The sequence below is a fragment of the Phyllostomus discolor genome, chromosome 4 (genome assembly GCF_004126475.2).
Source record: "Phyllostomus discolor isolate MPI-MPIP mPhyDis1 chromosome 4, mPhyDis1.pri.v3, whole genome shotgun sequence".
Lineage (NCBI taxonomy): Eukaryota > Metazoa > Chordata > Mammalia > Chiroptera > Phyllostomidae > Phyllostomus > Phyllostomus discolor.
In genome coordinates this window covers 69,649,246-69,661,983 of record NC_040906.2, presented here as the reverse complement: position 1 = coordinate 69,661,983, position 12,738 = coordinate 69,649,246, and positions in this window count along the sequence as shown.

The window sequence follows — 12,738 nt, the reverse complement described above, 5'->3', positions numbered from 1 at the left end:
GCACATATTTTGAATTTTCTTTAGTTTCATTTCCTATTTTTATAAAAACTTCTGGAAGAGCACTGCCAACATAAACTGCAAAGTTCGAATAACCTATGTTACAGTTTAAATATGTTAATAGTCACCATAATTGTCCATTACACCAGTTAAAGTTCAGCCCTCATTTCTTGCTTTCTATTTCTGTCTTTCACTAAACAAATTTTAAAGTACAAAATTAGTTTTTCTAAACATGTTTGAGTTCCTTTAATTCTAGACTATTCTCTTTTATATTGGTCAACACATTTCAGCAGTAAGATTTTCAACTATTGCTATTTTCTTTCTTCTTAAAAATCTTCGAGTGATTTTGGAATTCAACAAATGTTAAAATTGCAAATTTGATCAAAAGACTAAGTGGTGTGGTATGAGGGGAGGTATATGTAGCATAAGGTGAAGTCTCCAAAGTAAGACCTTTCTGAAATGTATTTTTTACCATGGTTATCAAAGTTACTATTGTATGTTATTTTTATATAAATCTTTTTCATGTTTAACCAAATTCTCTTCTTTTATTTAATCGTAAAATAAAATTAATCATACTAAGATAAAATTGTTAAGAGAACTTTTGGCCAGTGTAAAAAGTGGAATAAGGAAGAAATAAAGGCATAACAATGATAAGTACCAAATTCAAGACAGTGATTCTTGGTAGGAAGTAAGTTGATGCTCTTGGGGAAGAGTATAAAGGACTTTCAATGAATTCGATAAAATTTTTCAATGGGTGTTTTCCATGGTATTGCATTTCATATATGAGGTCTGTCCAGAAAAAGTCGATCCATTGTTAATATAACAAGAATGGTTTATAGGACTTCCATGTAACCCAGCAGCCAAGGAGAGTCGACTGGAATGTGCATGTGTGAACAACAATTACTTCACTGTACTAGTCAGTAGAGGTGATAGATGACATTGAGCGAGCATGTGTACTGTGTAGCTGTCACATTCAAAATGTCTGAGTGAGTAGAGTAGAGCAATGAATCTGCATCAAATTTTGTGTTAAGCTGAACACTCCTCTCCAGAAACTCTTTCGATGATTCAGAAGGCCACAGCTATGGGCAGCTGGTGACTGGCAACTTCATCACAGCAATGTGCCTGCTCGTGCATCATGTCTCCTACAGAGTTTTTTGGTGAAACATCAAATCACCAAATGACTCAGCCCCTCTACAGCCCAGATTTGGTGTCTTGTGATTTCTGACTTTTCCCAGAACCAAAATCACCTTTAAAGAGGAAGAGATTTCAGACCATTGATGAGATTAGGAAAATACAACAGGGCAACTGATGGCAATTGGGAGAATTGTGTGAGGTCCCAAGGTGCCTACTTTGAAGGTGACTAAGGTGTCATTGTCCTGTGTACAATGTTTCTTGTATCTTATTTTCTTCAAAAAATGTCTCTGTTTTTCATATTACCTGGCTGGATACCTTCAGACAGACCTCATATATTCTAATATTCCATAATAAACTTCTTGTAAACACACATAAACACAAATAGCAAAATATAAGATTTTGAATAGCTCTGATTTTGTTGCATTCTTGTGGGTCCCAGGAAACAAAACCAGGATTAGCATCATAGGTCTGATGTTCTCATGTGGGCACTGAGGTGGTGCTGTCTGAAAGCACAGTCTGGTAAAGCCTCCAAGGCCGCAGCTCAGAGTGGGGGGTGGGGCAGTTCCCAACTCTGGAGCAGGACTGTTCTCAGTTCGGGAAATGGAAACACAGAAGTAGAGTTTACCAAAGTGTGATGAGAAAGTCTGAGCAGCTCCTCTCACCATTTACTGTCTTGGGCTTGGGTTTCAAGAAGGATAAACAGCTTAAGTGATGTTTATGACATGCAACGACATGACATGCTGACATGTCGTTGTCTATGGTCAACTAATCCAGGAGCTATGAAGGGGGGCCTTTCCTGGGCCCATTTCTTTTCTGAATCAGATGGCAGGAATAATCTGTATCAATGTGTAAGGTGCACTATCCAGTTTTACTTTGCAGTTTAGGTTTATTTTCTTTTGTTACCCTAGAGCTTATAGTAAAGTATTGTTTCTTCTCTCATGCCCCAAGTTCCTCAAAGCCTAAAGGTGGGATATCTCTATAGTACTTGAGGATAACACAAATAAACTTTATCAGTATTATTCCTTGAAACCTGTGGATAAGAAGACTTTAGAGCATACACTGCTCAACTGCACTACTTAAGAAATCAAGAGCAATCACTATTTATAAGGTGAACAATCATGTATGCAAAATGAATGTTCACATGTAATTATTTTTTTAAATTCTTTACAACTATATTAGTGGTGTCAACTACAATTTTCATAGGCAAGTTGCCAGAAATTGTCAGCCAGAGCTTCCTACTATAGTGGGTAATTGTCTAGTTAATATGAAAGTTTAACCAGTCTACTCATGCCAGCAATCTGCTTTTTGCTGTAAATTATCCAGTCAGAAAATCTATACTTTGAACATGAACTGAACAATAGGAAATTTGCCATTTCATTTTAAGTGGGTACAGACTCAAATAATGAGAACTATAGTACAGTTATTCTTTTCTGTTTGAAAACTGGAATCTCAGAAGCAACAAAGAAAATGATAAGGAGGCCAAAATCTAGTGCAGACCATCTGACCATTTTTTTATTATCGAAGTATAAATTATCCTCTAACCAATGAGTCATGGAAAATATGCACAGGTGTTGAACTATCAAAAGAATTACAACATTTTTATTTATTCATTCACTCATTTCTTAATTAAAATTTGGAAAAAAACTTCTCTTAATGTTTGTATTTCATAATGTAGTGTATTAGGCTGTGCTAAGAACTCCTAAGGTAACAATCACATTCCTTAATACACAGAAGTTGACTTAATAAAGATTTTTTTCTACTTGGAGTTTTTGTGAGAAAAGTCATTTTATTTTCATCCTTAAAAGAACTTACTTCATGCATGAGATTGCCACTTCACAGTGTATTTATCAAACATGGATCAGCTTATTTCTAATCAACATGTTAGGAGAGGTAAGTTAAAAGAGCATATAATTCTTCACATAAGAGGGAGGATGAATTCTCAAATTGTAATGTTAGAGAAATGTCCCATAGAGCTCAGTGTCTTCAACTGTTTCTCACCATCAACGGGTATTCCTTGGTTAAAGAGATAACAATTTGCTTAAAGGAATAGCATCCCCCAGTTAATATTGAATTGGCAGTTTATTTTGATTTTCTAAAAGTCACAAATCCCATACACTTAACATTTTGAAGAAATTTCATCCTTCCTAAGCACTTTTTGATTAAATCCTCTTATTCATTTTAGTACTTATCTGCACACTATTAGTGTGAACATGCTTGTGAGCTAAAATTCTTCAAACCTGCATCTTCTCCAGACTATTTATAGACAGAGTTATTGGAAACCTGAACTGGAGGATAGCAGATTTAGGTAAACATGATGTTGCTAAAGTAGTTAAAGCCTGTCCGCCTTAAATGTAAACAGGATGATCTAAATTGAGTCTAAACATTACACCCATTGTAACATATACTCTACTTTGCCGGGGAAGGTAAGGAGCTCGTGTTTATTCCTATTTATCTAGGAATTCTCTTCTTTTTTCACAAGTGGTTTTGGGGGCATGAGAAGTGGTACTAAATTTTTTTGATATATAATTTTATGTTAATTTGTTCTCTGTAAAGATATCCTCATCTTTATATCTATCTATCTATCTATCTATCTATCTACATATTTTCATTTCAACTTTGTGGCTGGGAAATTAGTATTCAGTCAAGTGAATGCACTTGCTTTCTATTGCTTCTCAGTACCCAGCAGAGGATGGTAGCCCCTGGGTCTGAATGACAGTTCAGCAGAGAGAGTGGCCAAAGGGCCCATTTTGGTCCAGTGGTCCATCTCTGTTCTAATTTGCCACAGACAACAGTTAGGACTGTGGGGCTCAGACCCCTTAGGCACAGGGTGAAGGCAGATTCTTGAAGAAGAGAATGAGAGACTAGGAAGGGAAGACTGGAAGAGAAACTTACAGGAGCATCCTCTAAACTCAGAAACCCTACCAGCCAGCAGATTTTATTTTTTGGTGTGCTTAAGAATCACCTGGGGCATTTGTTAACATGCAGATTTCTGTGACCCATCTTTTGAATGTGAGTGTTTATGTAGAAAAGAGTAACACGACACATTGTTACTTGTTGGTAAGGTCCATCTTGCTAAGCTGTGGTGAACAAAATATGTTAATACTTATTTTTTCAGTGTAAATAGACGTTTTAAAAATAACATTTTCTGAATACTTTATGGGACCAGTGAAAAGGGAGCAGCAATTCTTTCAATGAAAAATGATATGTGAAGTGACATGTAATTAAACTGAGTAAACAATACATAAGAAGTAACCCAAAACTTAGTTTCATGGGAATTGTGATTTGATTATTGCTGATGAATATTCTTTTCTAAAATTTAAACTTTCATGAGACATTTTCTTGAAAGTTTGTTTTCTGTGGTGTAACCTAATAGCAATAGGAATTACGTCTAGCTGTGGACAATAACTTAGTAAGTACTTCTGGTGCATAGTTTTTGATGTCATGATGGTATGACAGATTGAAAATCTTGCTCTACATCTGAAAACCCCATTACTTTTGTTATAAAAGATGAAAAAAATATGGATTTCTAGCTTTGTATTTCTGGAAAACAAAGGTAGTTCTAGAATTAATTACAGCAATCACCTACATAAAGAACCAAAGGAATTCAGTGAAGTAAATGCTAAGTCGTGCGTTCATGTAGTATGAGTAAGTTATGCAGTAATTGCTTAACTGCCAAAGATTGTGTCACTAAGTAGTGGTAGACCCAGCCAGGCTCCCCAAAGCCCGTGAACTCTTTACCCTACTAAGCTGCTTTCTCAAGCATTATTTTCAAACCTCAACTAAGTCTAAAATTTCTTCCTTAGAAAATATAAAAGGAACTTTTATAGCATCACTAATTATTAAACCAATTTGGATAATAGTAGAGTCAAATCATTTACCCCTGAAACATTCCACAGAACTATGCTTACTGGATCTTGGCAAACTGGTCTCTCTAACTCTTCGTCTCGTTAACTGAACAGGGGGCTAATAATGAGATCTCTCTCATTAGTATTCTCATGAGGATTAGATGGCATAATAAATGCAAAGTGCTAAGTATCATTACTGGCATGTTAGAAGCACTCAGTAAAGCTTAGTTATTACTCACGCCTTACAGAAGTTGGACATAGGTCAGTCAGAGGTATCGGCATGTGCTCTGCCATTAGATATGTCTTCACTTTTGGATGAATAGCAGAGATGTATTAAAAACCATCTATTGATGTCACAGAAACTTCAGACCATAGTTACAATTAACAACATTATTTCCCCTTACATAATGTTCTTATAACTTTTTTCTTTTCTGAGAATAACTAGGTAGAGAGATGAATTAACACATAAATATTTAAAACAAATGCACACAGTACAATGAATAGTCTTGCATCTTTTGGTGCAATGTCATGCTTTTCCAGGTGTTTGTGCACGTTTTTCTCTGACAACTTAAGACCTTCCCAATTAGAGTATACATTTCAGGATTATCATTTCTTTTAAAAATACATGTCAGAGTTTCATCTGTTTAGTCCTCAAACCTTAATCAGATTTGGTTTATTTTAAGACTGGACCCTTGACCCTGCCTACAGTTGAATGATCTATAGAAATGTTCACGTTCTATTAGGAAGCACTGCCTGGGGTTTGATGAATAGTTAAAGCCTGTTACAGGCCTCCAACTGTTTAGAATTACTGGCTGTAATTCTACACAGCTTCGCTCTATCTCAGGGCTCCTCCATCCTCTCCAGATGCATCTTCTTTCCAGGGGTCCTGGTCAGTGGCTCTTCCCTCTTTTCTCCAACATTCTGAGGTGGTGTCTCTATTGTTTCCACTGCCAGATCCTAGTTTTCTGCTTGTGGAAAGGATCTGAGAGAAATTGAGCTATGACCTAGTCAGCTCGCCTTCCCCAACCAGATATCAGTGCCTGATAAAAAGGAAATGCGATATTCTATCTGCTACAACCATTATTTTGGAACTGGGTTGTAAACATCCTCTCCTAGACCGCACAGAAATACCTAAAATAGTAACTGGTGTGTGTCCTTAGGCAGCAAGGGTTACTCCAGGCACTGAAGTTTGACAGTGTCTTCGAAGCCCCAGTGGGGCTGAATTGCAGGGCAAAGGGATGTCACAAGGACCAGGTGTTTGGAAAGGACTTTGAATATCCAAGAGTCGTAAATGTGACACAAAAACTCTAGTTTCCTGAGAAGTGTTAATATTAAGAGTATGTTAGATGCAGAAATTCGTGAATCAGTGGTTTTACTTTGAACAGATCCCTAGCCAGTAGTGAGACCGTTGAGTAAATCAGCAGCCTGTTTGCTGTTGTTTCCTCTTTTGGAAATTTAACCCCTTGGAAAAACAGCAGGTCTGGGGCTGTTGTATGTTTCAACATAGGCCACCAGAGAAGACCACTTAAAATTGTTTTCTTGATCTGGAGTTTGAATTCCCCTCCAGCAACTTTTTTGCCTCTTTTTAAATCATTTTGACAGAGCATCTTCACTGGGTGCATTTTTGGTGCCCTTTGTAAAGCTGGGGGCAAAGGATTTAGGGAGGAATTTCTACAGCTAGCATTTCCTTCCACTGTGTGAAAAGTAAGTTTCCCAAATTTTCACCCTATACACACCTCCTGTAAGCCAGTTAATTGATGTTTAACTCCATGCTACAGCATTTCAACGTTTTTAATGTTGTTTTTAAAGCACATTCCCACTGAGAATTAACTGTGTTTGAATAATCAACAGTAACAGAGATAATGATCATAATGATTCAAGTCATTGCTGTAGTTAACACATTTAATGTATCACAGCTTTATTACTTTTCTATTGCAACCAAAAACACATCATTTCCAACTGGACTCAGAGGAAAACTTTGTAGGGAAGGAATGGGCTTTGAGAATAAGTCACTTTTAAAATATTCAGACCTTGAATATGTCTCTCTATGCAGTGTATAGAGATCTAGATATAATAATATGATGACTCATGATATTTCTCTTGGATTAAAATGAATCCACCTCTTTCTTTGCCACAAGTAACACACCACATAGTTAACCAAAATCTACTTTGGGGGCTTTTCGGTCTCAAATGTCAGTTGGTAGAAGTCCATAGGAAGGAAATTTTGAGACAGTTAACCATGTTGGTAAAGTGGTGTTTTGTTTGGAAATGTCACAGATTGCTACTTCAAAGTGCTTAATGAATGGGTATGTGTGTTTCTACAACATCATTTTTTAAAGGAAACTAAAAGACAGGAAATACAAAGTTGCACATTGAAAAGCTCTGCCAAATGAAGAGCTCTGCACTTTTCTTATTAAGACATTCTCTGCCAAGAGTTTGCCAAAACCTAATTGCAAATGAACATCACAACTTCTCACAAACAAATTGGGAAATTCTGTGAATTCATGCCCAGTGTTTTCATGTGCATTGCCAAGAAATCACTGCCCACTGGGCGGAGATAGGAAAAGAAATATATTGCAATGGCTATATATAAGTGTACCAGTATCCTGCAGTTCAGACAATGGTTTCAGAGCCATGGTAATCCCTCATTTACAAAGCCTTTGATTGTTGCCATAAATGGTGAGCAAACAGTGGTCCAGACATTGGGGAATTTTATAATTTCTACCTTCTCATGGAAAAACAAATGTTGGTGCTTCTTTTCGAAAGACATGGATATGTGAATTATAATTTTTTAAATCTAGAATCTGTTCACTTTCATTTGGGGGTTAAGTGGCTAGAAAATAATTTTATGGTTTTTTTTTATTTTTAAGGCTATACTTAATGAAATAAAAATTAGTAAAACATATTTGAAGCCATATTTTCATTGGTCATGTCCTAAACATAATGAATATCATTTCCCAGGTGCTTGCTTTGCAATAAGCAGGATGCTACTACTTTACACACTTGTGGTAATTCTAGTATTTTAGATTTCTATGAGCAAATTAATAACAAGGATTTCAGGAAATTTATCTCAAATTATTTAGCTGGCAAATGGCTGGTCTATATTTTGAACACAGTTCTGCCTTATTCTAACGCCTGTGCTCTTTATGCCTATATTCTAATAATTCCCTTATGTCAATAATAAGGTGAAGAATCTTTACTTCAGACCAAAAACATTTTCTTTGTTAGTTCAGTTTGTTCCTTAGATTCCACATCTGACTGAAATCATAAGATAATTTTGTCCATGGAATCAAATTAGTATTTATTTTCAAAATGTCTCATATCTTTCTTTGTAAACTCTCACGCTATTTCAGTGGCATAACCACTTCTACCGTCTTCACCCTTAATCTGACCCAGAGCCAACAAATGCAAGGCATAGACGCTGCAACCTCGCTTCCCTTGCCTGTGCCAGACACCGCTAATGGAGAGCAGCGCTCTTCCCCCTGAGGCTATCTATTCTCAGCCTCATACTCCTTGTCACAGTGCTGCAGGAAAACAATACCAGTCATCTGCATTTACACTTAGGAAAATATGTATTTGCCATAAAGGATTTATCTCATTCTATGCACCATTACCAAAAAAAAAAAAACCCTGAAAATACTTATCTTATGATTTGACTATCCTGATCAAAATTAGTCAGTGCTTCCATATCGCCTACTACTTAAAACCAGAACTCAGTCCAAAATCTTTCCAAAACTTTCCTCTCAGCCTTTTCTTTCCCTCTTTTTACACTTCCATGTAGATTTTAACTCTCAGTCCTGAATTTTCCATTCTCCTACCATTTGTGTGTTTGCTCTCTACCTTAGAATGTTGTTTTGCTCCTGTACACTAATAAAATCATACCAATCATTTTCAGGTCAACTTGCCAAATATTTCAAAACTAGCTGATTACCATGTTGTGTTTTTGTTTTTGTTTTTGTTTTTTTCAAATTTTCAATATAGTAGTTCTCTAATCTGATGAGATCAACACTAGTAAATGGCCAATTGACTCTAAAAAAAAAGGTATTTAGAATGGTGAGGAAAAAGTCACAAAAATGACTGATATAAACACTTTATAAATATTCCAATTTAAACTTAAAAACTACATTAATTCATCAAGCTTTTGATATAGGGTAAAATTTCTCCTTCTATTATGAGTCTGCTAATAAGAATTTTATGACATCTTTCTTGTATACAACATCTCCACAGTGTATCCTCCATGACCCCCAGTCTATATAATATGAAACAAGAACCTTCCAAATATCCTGAGTGCCAAATCCTCCTAATTTTTTGTAATTTTCCCCTAACCTAATCTTTTAAATTGTCTTGCAATATTGAATTGAGTAGTAATTGTTGCTAGCCATTCATATACCTTTATAAAGTATTCAAGTAAGTTGTCATACCAAAAAAATCAGACTCCCCTTTCTCTCCCATATTTTATTGATTTATATAATCAACTTTAATAATAAATACCACTGACATATTTGGAACAAACACAGTTGGGTAGCATACTATTCAACCCTAGGTGTCCTATAAGGTGACCGGCTAACTGTGGACAGGCAGTTTGCTATGACAAAGCATTTTACTAAGTCAATGGAGAGCTGAAGTTATTCCAGAAGGCTGGTTTAGGAGATGAAGAAGAGAGATTCTTCTCATTTATGTTTATAGTTTATCTTGTTACTTGAGCATGATTATATGTGGCTTTTGGGAGGATAATTATCTTTTCATGTAAACTATTATAGTTAGTTTACATGAAGACTCCCCAGAGTCTTTCTCAAAGGAAATCATATTGACATTATAATGAAAATATATAAAGTATTCAATAAATTCTATTTGCTGATTAAACTCACATGGTAAAGTGAAATGAAGAGGCTTTAGAAATCCATAGAAAGGAAACAATTCCAAGTTTCACTTCATACGATATAGCTAGCGTAACTGGAACTGGGATAAATAGTCGGGACATAAAAACACCTTAGAAACTAAGGGTACAGTTCCTGAGCTACAATTCTGTTTACATTGAAGATATGATGCAGAGTCCAAAGCACAAAATGAATTAGTGATAACTGGGGTAATTGCTAAATAAATAAAGAATATACTAATTTATATTGAGCAATTGAAATAATATTCTGGAAGTTCAAACATTTAACAAATCTTTTTGCCTCCATTATCCTAGATACAGACAAGTCACTCTGTCATTCTCAGCTTAACAAAAGAGAAATGGAAAGGCTGGGAGATTTGACCAAGGTTGCAGAGCAAGTGATCTAAACATAGCTAACTAACCACGGGGTACCCAAAATGTTCTTAGTCAAAAGACTTAATAGCTTTTACCAAAAATAACTACTTCAGTCAAAGAGAGAAGGATAATTGCTACTTCCACAGACAACATAAGAAACCAGCATCATTTCAGCCCAGAAGGCAACATTAAATGACCACCCACACACCCCATCATATATTTATCCCCTTCAGCTGCAAGAGCCTCTTCTATTTGGTTTCCTGTTGATCTAGAAAGAAGAACTAATCAATAAAGTCTAAAACAGATGCAAAGGCAGTATGCATAAAAAGTGCCACTGTGTTTTAACTTCATCACTGGGTCAGCTCTTCCCTGCTCACTGGTGTCTCAGTCACAGAGCCAAGCCAGCTTTTCGCAGGGACTGCGGTGGCTCCCCACCTGCCAGTACAAACACCTAGCTGTGCAGGACAGAAAACATCAGCCAGGACTTGAAAAATCCAACATTTGGGCAACAGGTAACTGTTGGCTAGGACTAATTTGGCTCCTTCTGTTTTGTCTGAACAACAAACCATTGGTGATTTCTGGAGGCAATCATAACTGACCAGATAGGTGGTGGTGTCAGATAATCACTCTCAAAAGAGAGGTGAACAATGGTGTGGGGATTGCCTGAGGGAGTAGGGGATGCTGAGTGGAGGGAGGCAGGGGAGAAAAGGATTGGGACAACTGTAATAGCATAATCAATAAAATATAATTTGAAAAAAAAAGAGTCTTCTGAAAACAACTTAGGATTCATCCATCACTGATATGTTTCTTTAAAGCAAAGATCAAAAGCTGAAAGCCCATAAGACAATTCAGCCTTCAGAGGGATTTTGTGTAGGCTACACAGCCATCTATTTACTCATTTTTCAAAAAATGTAAGTACATTTACATGTGTTTTTACCAATTTCTGTGGTGTAAATACTCTTACAATATCTGATTTCAAGCCATAATCATGGCATTCACAGACAGAGTTTGGAGAAAATGTGCATTGTACATCATTATATACTTTTTCCACCATGTACATATAATAAATGTAAAATAAAGTGCATATATAATAGTAATACATAGAAAAATTAGAAAGTGATTAGAGTATTTATTACCTTTGTTTAATTTAATTGTAACTTTTTATAATTAAAAATTTCTCAATGGCTTTATTTAATAACCAGCTCTCAAAATCCCTGAAACCTTAACACTTGGTTCTCCCCCTCCCCCCATCCCCAGCTGGGATCATTAAAACATATTTTTATTCTTTTTTTTAATTTAAACTTTATTGTATTTTTTCCATTACCATTTAGTCCCCTTACACCCTTCCCCCCTCAGCAATCACAACACTGTTGTTCGTGTCCATGAGTCCTTTTTCATTTTTGCTCAGTCCTTCCACCCCTTCCCTTCCCCGCAACGCCTTGCTGTCATGCTGCTCTCCATCTGTGAGTCAGTGTGAGCTAGCTGCAGCATACCCTTGAATAGCGTGTCATGACCATGTTACTCAACAGTGGTTCAGCTTCTGAGGCTGAATCTGAATCCCAGCTTTTACACTGACTAGTTGTGTGAGCTTGAAAAAGCTACTTAACTGCATAGAATCTTGATTTTCTCAGGTAGAAAAATAAGTTAATAATGTCTGTTTTTTGAGTCTATGGTGGTGAGCAGTAAGTAAAACATTATATGTGAAGGGCTTAGCCCTATATTTGGTATATAATAATTACTCAGTAAATAATGACAATGTGCTTATTTAAACTCTAGGTAGGAATTATATACTTGATTAGATTTGTTTTGCTGCCACCTTCAAAAGCTGCCTGCAGCATCTTAAAGAAATGAGGAATTTTATGAATAGAGGAAGGAAAGAAACCAGGGAAAAGACTGGAGAGAAAGGCAACATGAGGGCACTGAGAAAGAAAGAGAACAAAATAGCATCAAATATACAACATTAGGATGAGAGAAAACTCAAAAATGCAATATATTTCCCTAGGTCAAGTCATGTCTACACTATCCACTAAAGATTCATTCTGTTTCACACAAAGGCAGTATAATCTCTGTATAAATGATCAGTCATTTCCTTGAATAGACAAGTATGAAGCAAACTCATCCTATCTATTTGGCCCAGATTATTTGATCAATAGTGCCCATGTGACCCACATTCAGCCAGTCAGGTACTCTCATCTTGAAATTTGTAATTTTTACCCAGAGACTGAAGTGAGTCAGCATTTGGTGCCACCATCTCGGGAAGCTCACATTGGCCACGAGAAAATGAGGAAGCTAATCTGCACAGGTGGAGACAGGCCAAGTAGCAACATGTAGAAATGGAGATGGCCTGGTCCTATGTAGGAAAAAGGAGACAGGAGACAAGTGATGATGACTTTGCAGTTCGCAGGAAGTCTGGCGCTATCCCTTAAACTTTGTTTTGATGAGATAAACCATTTTCTTTACAATAAATTTCCTTCACCTAAACAAGCTTGAGCCAATATCTATTCCTCAGAA